At 42.5% G+C, this 19,259-nt stretch overlaps 1 protein-coding gene across 2 annotated transcripts in view; it reads right to left on the reverse strand.

Moving 5' to 3' along the window:
* The window catches only part of TNK2 (tyrosine kinase non receptor 2), a 210,745-nt gene that overhangs the window by 101,242 nt on the left and 90,244 nt on the right, over positions 1 to 19,259 (reverse strand). Inside the window, exon 1 of one of the 2 annotated variants that reach the window (XM_088444775.1) lies at positions 3,547 to 3,564. The exons of the other annotated variant lie outside the window; for it this stretch is intronic. The gene's annotated coding sequence lies outside the window, so the exon portion shown is untranslated. Of the gene's footprint in view, positions 1 to 3,546; positions 3,565 to 19,259 lie in introns of those variants that run through there. 2 annotated transcript variants of the gene reach the window in all.

A 19,259-nucleotide genomic window follows, 5' to 3' on the forward strand; every position in this document is an offset into this window, starting at 1 on the left:
ACGGTAAATGCACAGCTGCTGTGCTAAAACATGCAAAAGCTGCAGGAAGCGTCTTGTGTTAAAAAGAACCCACTGCCGGCTTCCCGAGACGCAGCATCGCATCCTCTGCGTGAGCATCAGGCGGCCATCGGACATCTGAGTAACCGCCGGGTTATTCACGATGTCCGCCAAAATCACAATGCCTGGGCCAGTAAAACTGCATCCAAGGACGTAGCCACAGGCCTCGGCACACCCAGAAAATGATGGCAACATGCCCCCTGTTTTCTGGAATGCTCCTGTGGCTTTCATGGCAAGCGTTGCAGGAGGACCACATATGCACATTCACAGTGTAGCTCCTGCGCAAGCGCAGATCAGAAAATATAGGTTTGCGTGAACATCATAGGTTAGTGCGACTTCAGCATTTACTATGTACACTGCCTAGCCAAATCTCTTTCCTACTGTGGGACATCTCTGAATCAGGCCCTATGGCCGGAATGTAATAGAATTTGCGGCAGCTTGGAGGGTTAGAAGCCACTGGGCATTTCCAGCATGTTTGCTCTATTTAAAAAAATAAATAAAAGTGTGCCCTGTGCTATAGTTGCCCCAACTAGTGTTCCCACTAGACCGCGGGCAGGCAGGGCACTGAGGATGCAGGCAGGTAGACTCTGTGCGCGCCATAGGCGCAAGTGCTCCCGAAAAGGGGGAATGATCAACCGGCGAGGGGGCATGTCTTTGTGAGACGCCACCAATTCGTCACACTGGGGGGCGTGCCCAGCACTTGCGGAGGTGCTGGGCTTCCCCCAAAGCTCTCCCCTGACGGTGAAAGGATGCCGTAGTATGCACACGCCATCTATTCCCCCAGCGGCAATCGGTCATCACAACTTTTCCCACCCGCGGGACACTGTGGAAGGCACAGGGCAGGCTGTTTTAGCTAAAAGGGCTGGGAGCATTTTGCCCCTTTAAAATCAGGCGTCCCATTAAAACAGCGGGAACACTACCCAACCAAACCTGTCAAAGCTTAGTGCTGGAGGGCAAACAACACAGGGTCCCCCTTGAAAAGGCCGCTACCAGTACTTGGCTTTCATAGGCCTGGCTGGGGACACTACAGCAGGAAGAACACACAGTGTGGTCCCCCTGCCATAAAATCCTGCAGCCCCAGCCTGTTCAGCACCGGGGCTACAAGCCCAGCCAGTCAAAGAGCTAGTAGTGGCTTTTTCAGGAAGGACCTGGGTAAAAAGAATAAAGGGCAAGTTTATTTTGCTAAATCACATAATATGAATGGTTAATCGACATAAGGATCCATAGTGTTTCAATTGATAGCTGTTACAGGTGTACCATGAAACAGCACTTTCTATACTACAACAGTTTAGGAGTTTTTGTGGGTTTACATCTGTAATGCAAATATATTTTGTTCACTACAGATGTGTCCTCATACACTATTGCTGCAGTCACGCCAAACAGCCCTTCTCATCACACCAGGTTCCGTGCGACTTGGCTTGCGCCAAACATCTTTTTCGCCCGATAATATGTCTTAGTCGCAAATCTGTACGACAAAACCGCTTAGAGATACTGCACTGATTAATTTGACATTTGAGTCTGAACCTGAATAAAAAGTGCTACAATGCAGCAGCCACAGCTTATTTTCACGCCGAGTTCTGTTATGCTTCATTTGCGACTATGTACATATTTAAAAACAATTCCACTGCAGTTAAATACCTCGCAGTCCTGAGTATACATCAGTAACATCGGTGAACATCGGCCCCTCAAGCACAATTAAAGCAGCTCTGACCTGTCTCAGAATTTGGAAGTCTCGTCACATGCAATGAGTACTCAAGCTGCGTAGACAATCGCAGTGGCTACTTTATGCATGCCCATGCAATGGCGTTCAAACGGACTGGCACGTCTACGTTTTTCCAACCACTCCCCGTCACCACCCCTAAACGCTCACGGCCTGTCACTCACTCTGTGATGAATTCCACAGTGCGTCTGTAATCGCAGTGTGATTGCCGCACACGCGCAGTGCATATGTATGCGCAGTACACAACAATCGGCCAATCTGCGTATGCTGTTGCAATTGTGAACCTTGCTGAATCAGGCCCTGACTGGTGTTTTGCTATGTCTATGGTGTGAATAAGATGCAGATTTAAAGTAAACAACGTTAAACTACACCGCTCAAGGTGGCGCACTCGCGTCAGATGTCTCGCTGCGCATGGCGTATTGAGGTCAGGTGTATGAGGACACATCTGTAAGTTATGTCATGATAGTTCTGATAAGGGTAAAGTCACAAACCAAAAGGATAACACTGTTTCCCCAATGAAACCAACATGCACTAGTCCTAATTTGAGGAGTACATGCTTTCATTTGCATAGCAGAGGTAAACAGACAAGCACAAATCAGCAGGTTGCCAGGACCATGACCAATGTTGTTCACTTCTGAAAGCAGAACTCTAATGCTAAAGGTACGACATTTACATCTCATCAGCGGCACAAGCAACAAAGCAGCAATACAAAGGCTGCATTTGGTGCTTTGTAAAAGGAGTATCATTTGATGCCATAATAAGTAATAACATATATGAAATGTAATACATCCCTAAATCAAAACAACAAAAAGAACCCAGGTAACAATAAAAAGTTCACTAAAGAAGTAAAAATTTATTTATTGCATATATACTGTAATTTACAGGTGGTTCTCTTGAAGACTAAAGGTGCATACACACACAACGATTTTTTTAACAATTATCGATAATGATATCGTTTATCGTTCAATTGTTAAAAAAAAGAATTAACTTTCTGAGTTAAAATGATGAACGTTCACGTTTGTAGTTTGTAGTTCAGTCAGACTGATCAAATGAACGATTTTCATTAAGGGAATATGCAAAAATCGTTTGTAGTTCAAAAAAATCGTTCATTACACTTTAAAAAATCTGACAGATAATCTGACAGATAATCTGACAGAAAATCGTTCATAAAATCGTTGGTAACAAAATCGTTGTGTGTGTATGCACCTTAATGCTGTCAAAAATGCAACTAAATCAGGCTCTTGTAACAGGAAAGAGTTAATATTACATAAAATGCATCACCACCATGTGGCCGCAGTTTAAACTATTCTCCAGTTGGCTGTCACTGCAAAAACATCAACCAACCAATAGATGGCAAGTAAAGAGTTGCCATAGAAACCACAGGGCAACTAGAGAAGAATTTAAAGTCTCATGCATGATAGGAGCAGCATAACAAGTAGCTGTGGTTACAAATAACTGTTCAAAATATAAGACAATAGTAAAAACAAAAATAGAATAAGCACTCTATTCCGAAAATAATTATGTCATAAACTCATCTTTTTTTATCAACATTAAACACACATGCCCCTTCCCAAAACATGCTGGGATACAGCAAAGGTTTTGTTCTGTGTCCTGCATTCATTGTTCATGTAGACTGCATCACACACACATGGGCTAATAAGAATGTCAGATGTTTTGTTTCACTTGATCCTTAAATGCTAAAAACAGATTACATTACATCATTACAACGCCCATCATTTCTAAAAGCGATACATTGAGAGTTGTGTTACCTCACTGTCCTCTTTGCTCTCCTTGCTAGGAAGCCTCTGATAGTCAGACTTCTCCCCCATCTTATCCTGGGAGTCTGATAAGAGAGCAGTCTGACATAGGGATGTCACCGAAGCAGAAGCCACGTAGAAGATATGATGCACATTTGGAGTCTGTGAGATTAAATACTCAATGCTACTCACATGGCAAAAAAATACTTTGAAAGAGTTTTTAAAACAATCACCAGGAAGACATGCTGCTGGCCATGAGCTCTGGCTTCATGCATTTTCCTTTCATTGGAAATGATTTCCATCTCATTATTGTCAGAAGAATAAGCATTATCAGAAATACAGCATGGAGTGTACAGGTAAGAGAGCTCACAGCATCAGCAGAGTAACTATGAGCGTGCATGGATGCACAAAGGCTGCATGTTTATGAAGGAGTCAGGCGTTTGATCATACAGATGCTAGAAGCTCAGTTCTGGGTACTGCAGCTGTGCTTCCTCTGTCAAGGGCACGCTGGACACTGCGTACAACAATGAAGATGAAACAGGGAAGAGAGCGTCCTCTTTCACTGAGACTTTACAGTGTGCCATGGGCGACATCCTATCTGACCCTGAAAAAAAAAAACAACGAAGCAGCAGCAACAACTCTTGTCCTGACAGTGATAGATGCAGTTGACAGTTTTGTTATGTGCCCTTCAATGTTTGACACAATGAGAAATCCACCAGGGCACACTCGTGGCATACTAGTCCAATCTGTAAAGTAATTCCAGGATGTCCATCTGTATAAGGTTTAAGGCTGGCCATGCAAAAGGCTGTCGCAGTTCTGCACTGCAGCTTCACACCCCCCACTCCTGGGTACAATATACACCCTCCCTCTATTATCAGTGCCAGCAGCTCCTCTCTGTCTCCACCTCTCACTGCAGATTAGTGAAGGTTGAGCAGAGACTCCCAATCCAGAGGCAGTCACTGAGGGCACATCTGCTGGGCAGCACCACCCCCCACATCCATACATCTACATGGCAATAAAAAGGAAGGAGGGGTGAATACAGGGATGCTGAGCAAAGTGAGCTTTAGTGTCTCTTGTCGGTAACTCTGCATCTTTATACAACACAACTGTATGATGGAAAGAAGGGTGAAGAAGACACAGAATACAGTATACAATGAAAGGAAAGTTAGATATGGCAGAACATGAGAAAAGCACACATTATAGATTTACATTTCAAATTGTTACAATGTACAGTAGTGCTCAAAGGTGTTTGCTATAAATCCCTTTATTGTTCCACTGTCATCAAATGCAGCTTTATCTGTTTATAAACAAAATAACAAATATCTGTAACAAAATTGGTCACGGCACTCTCTTTGTGTATGATAAAGATAATGCAATATCCTAAGGCTCATAAGAATTTTGACATAACAACACACTTCATTAACCTCACACACCCTGCAAAAAAAAAAACACAAAACAGGATATTACAAGACATGAGCACTAGTACTTTGTTGCAAAATAGATTGCTGATACTATGTCCTGGCATCGGCAGGGCAGCGATTCAACAAGATTGCATAAATGGTGCAGAGAAATATTTAGTCCATTCCTTTTGTAAAGCACAAAACAAGGTGTCCCACTTATTTCTAATCATTCTGTCTATCCTGATTAGGGTTTTCCTGGGGCGATCTTGATGCAGCTTGTTATTGACGCCCGGACCCTCTGGAGACAATTACAAACATTATTTCACATGAGACGCCAAAATCGCTTGTGTGTCCCTGCCATAGAGCATGTATGACAGCCTCCCTCACTTTCATTGAGTATTCTTTTCTGCCTGTTCTCAACATATCTATTGGGGAATGCCATAACATAGTCTGTGATTAATGTAAACAATGTTCAGTAGAGACCTAAATTATACCCCATCCACACTACAAGCAATAACCCGGTTTATTGAACATGAACGCGTAGCAACCCAGATACTGTGCAGTGTGAAAGGGCCAGGTGGAAATAACCCGGGTTGAGCGACCAGGCATTTCAACCTTGGTCACGAAAAGAGTTGAACATGTGTTCAACCCGGCTCGCGGTTGAACGGGTAACCCGGGTCGATGCGTCAAGGGTCCCATTCACTGCATGGGAAGAGTCTACGCTCGCCGGCTCAGCACAGGATGGTGGTGACGTAATCGACCCAGCATTATTGCCCGGGATTGACCTGTGCACAAAATCCCGTGTGCGACCTGGCATTCAGATGTGAATGGGATATCATAAAAATGGGATGTAGTTATAAGACCGGCGGCATTGCAACCGCCGGTCACATAACTACATCCTGTTTTTATGATATCCCTTTCACATCTAAATCCCAATGGGGGAAGCCCAACAAAGGCCTTAAGATAGGCATCGAAATACCAACGTCTATCTTAATCCCAACGCTGGAATCCAGAAGGATGACAGCCCAAACGAGATAAGTCTGGGGCGCCCTTGGTGTCAGCCGTGGGAGGGGAGGGTTAGGTGTAGGTAGCATAGCGGGGGGGGAGGTTAGGGTTAGGCACCCCTAGGAGGTTGGGTTAGGTATCACTAGGGGGGGTAGAGTTAGGCACTAAGGGGGGAGGGTCAGGTTTAGGCATGAAGCAGGGAAACCTAGGGGAGGGTTAGGGTGTGGAGGGAGGGTAGAGTTAGTCTACAAAAAGGTAGAGTTAAGCTTAGGGGGAGAACGGGGGAGGGTAAGGATACCAACCATCGGGATACCGCTGTCGGTATTTTGACAGGGGGCATCCCGACAGCCGGCATTACATAACGATTGCCGTAAAACACAGGGGGAAATTCAATAGTTTTAGTGCATCCGATCTCCGATTGGGGTGCAAGATCAATTGTTATTAGGTGGCCAAGCTTTATCTCGTATGTCGTGCCCAAAAATACGGGGTGTAGACGCATAAAGGGCAAAAGCAGCTAAGCCACATAAAGTGGCTAAACCCGACCTAAGCCCTGTTTAGGGGGCCTAAACTGCTGGACTTATCGCCCATTTCTGCTCGCCACCCCAGGAGGGTGTGCGTAGAAATGCCGGAGCCGGCGGCTATTGCACCCGAAAGGAGCAACTATTGAATTGCTCTGTCAGGTGCTGGTTAGTTAAAGCCTTCAGCACAAACAATTGAATTCACCCCATAGACATCAAAAGACTTTTGACTCTTCGCCCCAAGGTATTTGTTTGATAAAAAATTGTTCTTGCCAATATCTTGTGAAGTCACTGTGCTGTGATAAATGAGTGTACTACCTATATACTTTTGTGTGTCAGCTCAGACGATCGTACCAATGTTGCCAATTCTAAGGGGGGAATTCAATAAGCTAATTGATCGTTGCTCAGGGAAAAGCTATTTGATTAATTAGCCTTCTCTCCGCATGGTAAATCAGAGGTTAACACGCTCGGACCCATTGACTCTACATAAAGAACGGAATCAATGAGTTTTCCCAGTCTTGAAAATACAGAATCTGCATTTTAACGCAGATTTTTCCTTGAAGCTCCTAAGAGGAAAATTCAGTCCTCTGGTAATTAGCGTGCAGGGTTTCTGCAGCTAATTGAATTGGGCAGCTTGATCAATTAGCTGTGGAGTAAAACCTGCGGCTAATTGAATTCCGCCCTAAGTGTAAAAAACGATCTGTCACAAGACTATTGAGCTGTAATGTATAAATCAACTGCATGGAAACTGGCAATCTACCAATTAATGAACAATTACTAAAAATCTAATGTTAGACAAGATAGCATGAAAAGCATGAAAACGCATTATAAGTTATGAAGTTTACCTGTCCTGATGAACAGGAAAACACGAGGATAATGAAAAATGAATGGCTATGCATTCAAAAAATACACCTCCAACGCTTCAGTCCTAACAACTTGTTCTGAGCATCCTAAATGGCTTCACTAACTGTTTTGGCTTTTGTGACAGCAGGGATTACTGCGATGAACACTATTTCCAGAGCAGTTATATTTTTAAAGGTTTCCACATACAGAGAGCCTGATTCAGAGCGCACGCAATGCTGATGTTCTCGGAGTTGAGTGGCTTGTTGCTACTGTGCATGCACAAAAATCCCTAAAAATATGCTGGGCGTTAGGTAGCTACAAAGACGCATGGAGATGGACTATGTTATGGGTGTGTTATGGAAGTGTAGCAGGCGTGTCACTGAAGTGTTTGTGGACTCAGACACTCAATCATTCACTTTGGAGGCCATTCTCAGATAGTAAATCTGCACCTGCCATAGGGCTGGTTTAAATGTCTTTGGTGCGACCAATGGTGGCAAATATAGATGCACCAGACGGTATTACATGGATGTACACCCGGGAAGGACTTTGTAGCGCCATTTGCATAAAGCTGCAGATGGAAACCAGCAACAGACGCATCTGCATTCACCACTGAATCAGGTCCAAAGTTTTGAATTACCATCTAATCCCATTTCACACAGTCTGGGAGAACTCATCACTGTCAGCGCTGTAAGAGGTCTCCTTTATGATAAATAAGAACTATACAGCCCTTTGCCATTTTGTAACACAAGATGAATGCTCAAAACCCTGGTTCTGTCCATTTATAAGACTTTTTACTTTATAAGTATATTCATTATATTCACGTGATTCACATCATTGAATGAGCCCACTGCGGCAATGCCATAAATCATTGCATCACATAGATCTTAACCACTTAACTGACTTTACAAAAATCATCTAAAAAATTGTCACATTTCCTTTATTGAGTTTTTATTTTTAAAAACATTTTTGTGAAAAATACATTATGGTCTACTCTCCCAAGGAGTTTGGGAGAGCTTGAAGAAAAGTAGGAGACTAATAAAGTAAGGATGCAGAAGAGGCCACAGTGATTTAATAAAATGGGATAAAATGAGTTGCAACTTTGCCACCCCAGTGGTCCTAATATAATATATTGGTGCCCCTAAGACCACTGGATCTTATTTAGGAATGTAGGCAAACCCGATGGTTTACAGTACTCTGCAAAAGTTTTAGGCAGATGTGGAAAAAAGCTGCAACATAAGAATGCTTTCAAAAATTAGAGGTGTTAATAGTTTATTTTTATAATTTAACAAAATGCAAAGTGAATGAACAGAAGAGAAATCTAAATCAAATCAGTATTTGGTGTGACCACTCTTTGCCTTCAAAACAGCATCAATTCTTCTAAGTACACTTGCACTTGTTTTTGAAGGAACTCAGCAGCAAAGTTGTTCCAAACATCTTGTAGAACCTCCCACAGATCTTCTGTGGATGTAGGCTTGCTCAAATCCTGTCTCTTCATGTAATCCCAGACAGACTCAATGATGTTGAGATCAGGCCTCTGTGGGGGCCATATCATCACTTCCAGGACTCCTTGTTCTTCTTTACGCTGAAGATAATTCTTAATGACATTGGCTGTATGTTTAGGGTCATTGTTCTGCTGCAGAATAAATTTGGAGCCAATCAGACGCCTCCCTGATGGTATTGCATGATGGATAAGTACCTGCCTGTATTTATCAGTATTGAGGACACCATTAATCCTGACTAAATGCCCAACTCTTTGCTGAAACTTGTAAGGAACCTCCACCATGCTTCACTGTTGCCTGTAGACACTCATTATTGTAGCACTCTCCAGCCCTTCGGCGAACAAACTGCCTTCTGTTACAGCCAAATATTTCAAATTTTGACTCATCACTCCAGAGCACCTGCTGCCACTTTTCTGCAACCAAGTTCCTATCTTTTCGTGCATAGTTGAGTCACTTGGCTTGTTTCCACGTCGAAGATATGGCTTTTTGGCTGCAATTCTTACATGAAGACCACTTCTGGCCAGACTTCTCCGACCAGTAGATGGGTGTAACCAGTTCTGAGCTAATGGCACTGCTCTATCAGTTCTGAGCTGATGGCACTGCTGGACATCTTCTGATTTCGAAGGGAAGCATAATGTGTCTTTCATCTGATGCCCGTTTCCTTGTGCTCCTTCAAAAGAGCTTGAACAGCACATCTTGAAACCCAGTCCAACCTTGCTGATGCAGTATAACTACCTTGTGTCTTGTTGCTATGCTCAGTCTTGCAATGGTGTATGACCTGTGACATAAAACTGTTTTCCACAATCTCACCTTTGGCTGTTCCTCACCCAGTTTTAAGCCTCCTACACTGCTGTTTCTGTTTCTGTTAATGACTGTGGGCCTGCTTCAGACCTGGACGCTATGCTGCGCTCGCTCGCATTGAGCTATTTTTCACAATCTGCGCATGCACAAACCAGTCATTGCGATGGGAAAGTGCTCGCCCGTAGCCTGCAGTCGGGCCGCTATTTTGAGTGACAGATAGTGCCGTTTGTGGGTGGTAACGGGGGAAGGTGCTTGTAAACGTGGGTGTGGATGTGCGAACGCAGGAGTGCCCGACCGTCAGAACAGCGTTTAATGGGTGTGCATAATTAGCAAAGTAGCATCATTACACACGTGACGGTTGTATTTTAGCCTGAACTGCTCGCAATGTTGTGGTGGGAAAAGGCTACCTCAAGAGCTGCGAGCAGCTCCGATGGCTCTCGATGTTCCCGATTAATCCTACAACTGCCGAAGATGACGTATGTTGCAAGTGGCAAAGGGGTGCCTTTATACAGGTGTGAGCACATAGTGGGGCCGCTCATTATTACTTAGTGGGCGGCTTTACGCGAGGCAGTGTGAGCACATGATTTAAATAGCCAGCCCCTTTTAGCCAGTGAGCGGCCGCAAATAGCGTCCTGGCCTGAATCAGGCCCTGTGTTTCAACCTATATATGAAAATGATGATCATTATCACCTGTTTGGCATGATTGGTTAATCATACACCTGACTATAATCCTACAAAATCCCTGACTTTGTGCAAGTGTATATAAAATGATTGATGCTGTTTTGAAGGCAAAGGGTGGTCACACCAAATACTGATTTGATTTAGATTTCTCTTCTGTTCATTTACTTTGCATTTTGTTAACTGATAAAATAAACTATTAACACTTCTGTTTTTGAAAGCATTCTTACTTTGCAGCAATTTTCCCACACCTGCCTAAAACTTTTGCACAGTATTGTACATCTCTGATGGTTGTCGATATGTGCATGCACAGGATCTGTACTGCACATGTGCAGATCTCTGTCTGCGACTACGGTCGCAGTCGCCCCAGCTGCAGCATGATTGACATGCTGCGGCCATTTGCAGGGCAGGAAAAGGGCTGCGATGGCCAGACTCCTAGAAAACGGAAATGAGTCAGGCCCATTTTCTAGGTGTGTTGAGGCCAGTGGCTGCAGCACACCTAGAAAACGGTAGCCCTGACCTTACTTAGAAATTGCTAACCTCTTTGCACGCAGTAAGTTCTCAAGCTGCGTATGCAATCGCACTGGCTAATTTATGCACGCCCATGCAACGGCATTCAAACGGACAGGCACGCCCACCCTTCACCACCCCCAAACAATCACTGCCTGTCAATCAATCTGCGATGACTCTCCATGGTCTGTGTGATCGCAATGCGATCGCAGTGGTGCCTTCACGCACGCGCACTGCGATGCATACGCTTGCTCAGTACGCAACAGTCAGCCGTCTGCGTACGCTTTAGCAGTTGCGATCCATGCTGAATCAGACCCTCTGTCCATTATACCAAGCCTAAAAGTAAGCACACATACAATTTAAAAAAATAAAAACTTTACATCAATAAATGGCTCCTTAAAATCCTCATGAGTAATGTTGTTTTTGTGACCTGTGTGGTTATTCTGTTTCTTAAGTTATTCATATTTTAGTGTTCAGTTTAGAATCTGCACCTGTCACAACCCTTGCAGTTCCTCTTTCTTGCCTGGGGTGTCACTCCCGGCTTTGGTGCTCTACACACTCTGGTCTGTAGCTCAGAAGTTGGTTTCATCAGCTGAGCATGCTAGAAGTACCAGAGCAGAGAGCAACATCCCAGGTACTGCATGGGTGCAGGGTGCTAGAATGAACACTAGATTTGATGATTATGAATGTATATTTTTGCATACTGTCTTATAGCTATTTACCATGTGTTAATTTAACACAGGAGCTATTAAGACTTTAGATGAACAACAGTAATAAATACTAAGGAACTGTGCTAATAAAAATAAATATTTTAACTAATATGGCAAAAAAAATTAATCTATTCAAGATACCATCTGGGGAGAACACTAAGGCCCGTATTCAATTTGAAGCGTTAAGTCCAGATCCGCGTTAAGTTACCGCTGATGATGTCATTATCGCTTGTTTTGGTTTTACCCCGTATTCAATTTGAAAGACTTTCCGCCTAGGCGGAAAGTCAATGCAAAGTAATAGGCGTTAAAGTAACGCCTATGAATAGCAAGCGGAAAAAAGTGCAGAATTGGGGTTTTGGGGTACAATGTTGCAGGAACCCCCGTGCAGCTTTCAGACAGCCCCCCAAAGGTAATCTGTGTCAAAAAAATAAAAAAAATCTTAAGGACACCCCAAAAAATGACTTTGAAAAAGGCGGCGAAAAAAAAAGTTGGGGTACAAAGTTAAAAACTAGTGAACTTGACTCTGGGGGGGTCCCCAAGTATGCCCAAAGTGTTTTTTTGATTGCAGGTGTTTGCGGCAGGTGGATTTTTCATGATTGTTTCAACTTCACTTTTTCAACTTTAAACATGCTGACCCCCATTTTCAAGTACCCCAAATTTGCTGGGATAAGTTATTTTTTGGGAAAAATACTCCTGAATACTATTCTGCATCAGGTATAGAAAAACGCTATTTAGCAGCTATTGAGCCCATTTAAAAACACCAAATACCTTCAGCAAGCCAAATTGGGGGGTACCATAGTGAACCCCCATGTCAGAGCATCATTTGGGGGGGTGTCAGGCTGATTTCCCCAAATCTGACAGTACTTTCCGCTTGCTAAAGTATCGCGGGGTCCCGTTTACACGTAGTTTCAAATTGAATACGGGGTAAAGTGTGATACTTTTCCGCCTCCAAAACAGGCGAAGTCGGCGTTAAGTCTGAGCTGCGTTAACTTAACGCGGCTTGGCTCAAATTGAATACGGCTCTAAGAATCTACCCATTTCAGAGTATCATACATTTATTTTGCTTGCATGAGTTAAATGTCATGGCCAGAAATCTGCACAAAGAACTGCTGCAATTGGTAGTGAACAGCAGCAGTTCACTTTTGTGTGGCGAACAATGTTACTTTATTGCTCCTAAAATACAGGTTACCATGAAATAGTTGTAATATTCTCATTTTATTAAGCTGAAAAAAAGAATAAGAATGGATGCATAAAAGCCAAGAAAATGATCTGGACCAATTTTCCACTATACAGCGATTACTACATAAAGCAGAACCAGGTCAGCATTGTATACCCCTGCTTTATTACAAGCAGGATTGTAGCCTTATGGCACACTCTGATATGCTTCGATTGCAGTTACTCCAATTCTACAATAGCTAAGATTTTATACCAGACATAATTCCCACAGGAGGGAAGATGAACCACAGAATATAAGTGCAGCTTTATTTTGGCCTAGCTGTCTTCATTGTTGTTGAGAATAGGTGAATTAAGTTTTATTCTTACATTCCAGAAATGTAAATGAACCTATAACGGTTAACCCATTAATTTTCATCTCACTGTGCATGTTCTGCAGACAGGAGTGGGCTTTATGCTCTAGTCTAGTGGGATGCTCCTGTTCAGAGAACCATCACTAGAACTGGGCTGCCTCAGCGGCTACTGAAAGTTAACAGCTTCTTAGTCACCCTCAGGAGAATGACATGTGACGATTACGTTACACGTTTTATGTAGGGATTCTCAACCTTTGGTACATATACCCCCTTAGGGGTGTAGTAGACAGATTCAAGTGGTAATTCTACTCAGGAAACTAACACAAAATAACAGCTTATTATTTAAGTAATGAACAGAATGGTCATTCCATGGTAACTCACGCTACAACGTAACATAGCAAACAATTAGCAATTCCTTTATAAAGCGTGACCTGTATTATTAATTTCTCAGTTAATAAAATGAATTTCACATAAATTCGCTGCTGATAGCCATGCATATGCTTGCTAGGTCACTTTGTAACATGAGTTACCATGGAATGACCCAAAACATATTGAAAGCATCTATATACATTTGGAAAAAATGTATACAATTCAGGGAGTAATACATTGATCAACAATAGTGGGAGGATATTTGGTAAATATTTACTGTTATTAACTGGTATATAATTTCTGAACAGTGAGCAGCCATAGGAGCGTATGTATCAAAACTTGATGAGAGAGAAAATTGTGAGATATAAATCACCAACGAATCAGCTTCTAACTAATGCTGGCCATAGACGCTACAATTATCGGGGCAATCCGCCCGATATCCGCGGACCGCCCCGATAATTGTAGCGCGTGTGCGGACGACCGAGAGTTAAATATTGCTCAGTCGGGCATGCCGGATTGTCCAGCATGCCCGTCCGATGCAATATTTATAAGTACAATGTCGGCAGCATCGGGCAGTGTATGCCCAGCCGCGGCCGACAGATATTTCCTGTGTTCCTTCCCATGGCAGGAACAGGGAAATGTCTCCTTCCCCGGGGGTGGAGCGCAGATGTCGGGGCTAATACACTGTGAGAAATCTCACAGTGTATGCCGCGGACATCTGCGGCTGGCAGGCTGCCAGATAAAATGTCTGTCGGTCTGACAGACATTTTATCTGAACGTGTATGCGCAGCTTTACATTTTATAGGCTGTGTTTGAAAAATTACAGTTAGGAGCTGATTGGTTAATACTTTTTCTCTCACAATTTTATCTCTCATCAAGCTTTGGTACATAGGCCCCATAGTGTTCACATCAAAACAAGACTACAAATCAAGTGGAATTTATAAATCATAATTAGGCAATAAGATTAATTTAAAGTAGAGATGTGCGCTGACTCCGTGTTTTGGTTTTGGATCTGGATTTATCTTCGTGTTCTGGTTTAGGATATGTATTTTTTTAACAGCTATAATCATGTAATATGGGCCTGTTTTTGTCCCTACAGTATTATTAACCTCAATAACAGTTATTTCCTATCATTTCCACTCGATTATGACCACCTCACAATCCACAATATTGTTCACCTATATTGTCCAAAGGCTGGTTGGCTAAACTAAGCAACAAAGCAACGGCACAAACACACTGCTGTTTAATATATTAAGAGGGGTATTCAATATGAAAGGTTAACTTCCCTGGCGAAGTTAACGTTTCATATCGGAGTTTTTTTCTGCGTAAAGGTATGGTGCGCGCTCCTGCTTATCGCCGTATTCAATATCAAATTAACGAAAACGGGAAACTCCGAAGTTGGATTTGCGTAAAGTTACGAATTTTTCCTTAAAATAATTTTAAGACCCCCCTAAAGTTGTAAAAACATGGGGGAACACTATGGGTACCCCCGTTTTAGCCTTTAATTGAAAGTCGGGGATTTAAATAGCCGCAGCAGGTGTTTTTTTTCCGACATTGAAGAAGTGATGCAGAAGAGCACTTAGGTTATTTTTTTCGTTTTTTTAAGTGGTCCCATCAAATTTGGGGTACATGAAAATGGTTACTAGCATATTTTGATGTCCCTAAAGTCAGTTTTTAAAAATTCTGCATTTGTGCACCTGCCGCTATAATTCTATTCTAGAAAACATCTGCCGCATACTTGCAGAATAGCCCTGAACGTATTTGCCTATTGTTTAACAATTTTTTCCCATTTTATTTTTTCCACCCCAATTTTTAAATACATTTTTTGGGGTGTCCCTATTTTTTTTTAAAACTTTTTTTGACACAGTTATTTTTTAAATGTCAATCTCAGGGGTGCAGGCTATTTTTTTTAAGCCTGCACCCCTAAACCCCAATTCTGCACTTTTTTTCGACACCTATTCAATGGTGAAAAGTTATCACCGTTTTTTATCAAAGACTTTTCAAAACTGCGATAAGTCTTTGAAATTGAATACGGCGTAAAACTAAAACAAGTGATATTAACGCAAAAACATTAAAAAGTGCGATATTAACGCAAAAAACGATGTTATCGCACCCATATTGAATACCCCTATATGGGGTCTATGTACTAAGCAGTGATAAGTGACAGAGTGAAAAGTGATAATTCTGTGATAAGTGCCAGCCAATCAGCTTCCAACCGTCATCTCACAGGCTGTGTTTGAATAATTACAGTTGGGAGCTGATTGGCTGGCACCTTATCACAGGCTTCTCACTTTTTACTCTGTCACTTATCACTGTTTAGTACATAGACCCCAAAATCACATCTATGAAACATTGCCACACAGCAATGGTCGGACAGGATGACAGTTCAATAAACTATACGTCTCCATAGAAACAGATAATGGTTTCATTAATCAAGTACTAGATCAGAGGCCAGAGGAATTGATTGATTGATTAACTGAATTGATTAATGTATATAATTTGTTAAACTTTAAAAGAGAAAAGGCCATTAAAGTATACAATATTAATAGTGAAGGATTCCTCACAAGGGTTGAAAGAGAAGAAAAGAAAATGAATAATTGCACTGAAGAGCTGCAAACTCCAAATCAGCCTTTCATACACTAAGCAATATTAGGAGGCTGACCTGCTGGCCATAGAAACCAAGAATGTTTTCAAACTTTTCATTAATCAAGTAGTTTTAGATTAGAGGCCCGAGGACAGTACTGGTAAATGGAGGTAGAACAGAGAAGCAGTTATAAGTATAAAGAAAAGAAAAACAGAGAAATGGGCCTTGCAAACCAGGAGACTGTCAGCAATGCCCCAGTAAAGTACAGCCCCGTAACGTACAACAAAAAGCAAAGTGGTGGACGATGGAATTGTCCTTGGGCCCTCCCATCCATCCTTATGTTTTAAATTAAAAAGGACATGCACAGTTTAATAAACCAAACACTTTAGTGACATATAAAATAAAAACAGGTATCCTCTGATGCGCAAAAACAAGGCTGCCTAAATCATCTGATACATAAGAGTATCACCAATATCAGATCAAGTCATAAACATTCTAACTTGAATTTTATAAATCCTCAGGCAAAGGTCAAAAAGCTTATATAGTTTAATATTCTTGCAAAAACAAATCTCTCAGGTAAAACAATTAAAAATCCATAGCATAAGGAAAAACTCTCTGATACTGGACAACAAAGACGTTCAGGGATCCGTAAGAGATGTCCTTCTGTCCTGCTATATTAAAGTCCACAAAGGAAATTAAGCCAATCTCCCCCACCTAACCTTTGCCTGAGGATTAATAAAATGAAAGTTGGAAGTTTTATGAATAAGGTGTCCGGATGTTGGTGTTCAAAGACCATATGATGTGCCTATTATCCAGCTGGAATTTGTGAGTGTGATGAGGAGGGGGAAACCCTGTATCATTTACCTTCACATGTGAGAGGTCAGGGTCAGCGGCACTTACCTGTCCGAACAATCTGGCGGGGTCCCTCTGGTGGAGGTCTGCGCTGCATGCTACAGGGGTCTGGAGGCATAGTGTCCTGGTTCCTGGTGTGAGCATAGCACACTCTGGCAGTGCTGCAGCACGACATGGGCGCCGCCATCTTGGATTTGGTCAGGTGACTCTTCTCGACCAATCCAAACAGAGCATTCCGGGAGTCCTAGCAACCAATCCTGCACTTCCTCCGGGTATTTTTATGGCTGAATTGCAGTCCTTTCATTGCCAGTGCAACGTTATTCCCAGCCTAGCTGGGTGCTAGTTCTCTGAGCTCCTTGCAAGTATCCTGCTGTTTCATATATCCACTGTTCCAGGTTCCAGCCTCCTTAGTGCTACTCCCTGCTACCACCCCTAGAGGGAGCCTTGCTTCTACATTCTGAAAGATGGTGATCCTCTCTGACTACCCAGTTACCTGTTGTATGTATCCATGCTCCATTCTGAGTATACACCCCCGCGAGTATCACTCCTCCGCTAGTGGAGGACCAAACGTCTGCCCTCATAACATCTCCTGGATCCACCCCGGGTTCATTCCTGCAAGTACCCAATCCGCTTGTGACATCTACATTGCGATAAAGATATTTTGACACACTAGATTGGAAGTCTTTGGCTGTGAGTTGGATGTGTGGGGGCATCCCCATTAAACACTTGAATGTTCTAATTTGGAAGAAATTTTCATATAGAAGTGCATGGACGATAATGTGCCTATACACTGTTCAAAACAGTATTACACGATTGTATTTTGCTTTCATTCCCTCTCTTCACATGGGTATCCTGAGAACTTTTCATGAGAGATACAGAGCCCAACTTACAGGGGTGTACATTTTCAATTTTACAAAGCGCCATCTTTATCTGGTATAATTTATATGTATTTGTTGACTTTAGTGACATAGACTGCTACTTTTGTGGATGAACTGCTTGGTTTGTTTAGGCCCCCACAAAACAAGCTACAAATGGACTAAAGGCAGATAACAGTGTTTTTAATCCTCTCTACAGTTGAGAGGTCATTCTCCTCATCCGATTCCACACCCTCATCAGTGTTAATATCATCATCACACAATATTAGGTCATCCCCACAGGAATTCACCATACCTCTGCATGTTGATGTAATTGGTGGGAAAGGCCTTTCTCATGAAATTTGTAGTTCATTTTTATGAACCTGCTTTTCCACATCTTTAGAAAGTAGCCTCCTACACCGATCGCTCACAAGGTTCCCGGCTCTGCTAAACACTCTTTCCGAGTACATACTGGAGGGTAGGCAGCTTAAATAAAGCAAAGCTACTTTGGACAAGGGGCTCCGAGCTGCTTATTTTTCACCTCTCAGTAGTCAAAGGGACTGTCTGACATGTTAACTTGTACATTGTCATTATAATAATAATCCTCCACCATTTTATTGATGGTTACTTTCCTGGCAAAAGCACTTGCAGGAGAAACTTAAGCAGGAAACTTTGCCATATCATGTGCCACTTGAGCTGACAACATGCTTACAAGAAGCTCTTTGTATCTCTTAAGATCTGTGTCAGTTGGAAAGACATATCCCTTAAACCTGGGATCAAGCATGGCTGCCAAAATGTAGTGATCCGATTGCCAGATCTTGGCAACCCTTTGGTCATGGCAAAGCAAATAAAGATCTACAAGTCCAACATACTTAGTGGAATCGCTGCGTTTCATCTCCTCCTTCAGTTTCTCTAGTACTTTTCCAATAGCTTAATTAAGAGAATCACCTGACTGATGCTAGCAGTGTTTGAACTCACTTCATTGGTTACTACTTCAAATGGCTTGCATAAAATGGAAAGTATTCTCCACTGTGATGGACTAAGGTACATTCCCCCTCCTCTCCCTATGTCAGGGGTTCCCAACCACAGTCCTCAAAGCACACTAACAGTCCAGGTTTTAAGGCTAGCCATAGCTGGGCACAGGTGACATAATTAGTACCTCAGTTATTTTGATTTAACCATCTGTGCTTAAGCATGGATATCACTAAAACCAGGACTGTTAGTGTGCCTTGAGGAGCGTGGTTGGAAATCACTGCCCTATGTCTGGCTTGTAGTGTAGGTTTGGATGGCATATTGCTGTTCCTCCATTCGATGAGGCATATAAAGGGTGGAATTCCACCTGATCGCTACCTCTTGCTTCAGTTTGTGGTATGGAAAATGTAATTGTTCTTGCAGCTTTTACATGCTGTTGCTGAATGCCAAAAATGTTCAGAAATGTTTCTGGCCACAGACAGCATCTCCTGCATGCCCCTTTCATTTAAAAAAAAACTTGAACCACGAAGTTTATTGTGTGGGAAAAACAAGGGATATGTTTAAATTCACGCAGCTGTAATGCTCTCACAATGTTACATTCGTT

The sequence above is a fragment of the Taudactylus pleione genome, unplaced genomic scaffold, assembly GCF_031769625.1.
Source record: "Taudactylus pleione unplaced genomic scaffold, aTauple2 ptg000372l, whole genome shotgun sequence".
In the NCBI taxonomy this organism is placed as follows: Eukaryota; Metazoa; Chordata; class Amphibia; order Anura; family Myobatrachidae; genus Taudactylus; species Taudactylus pleione.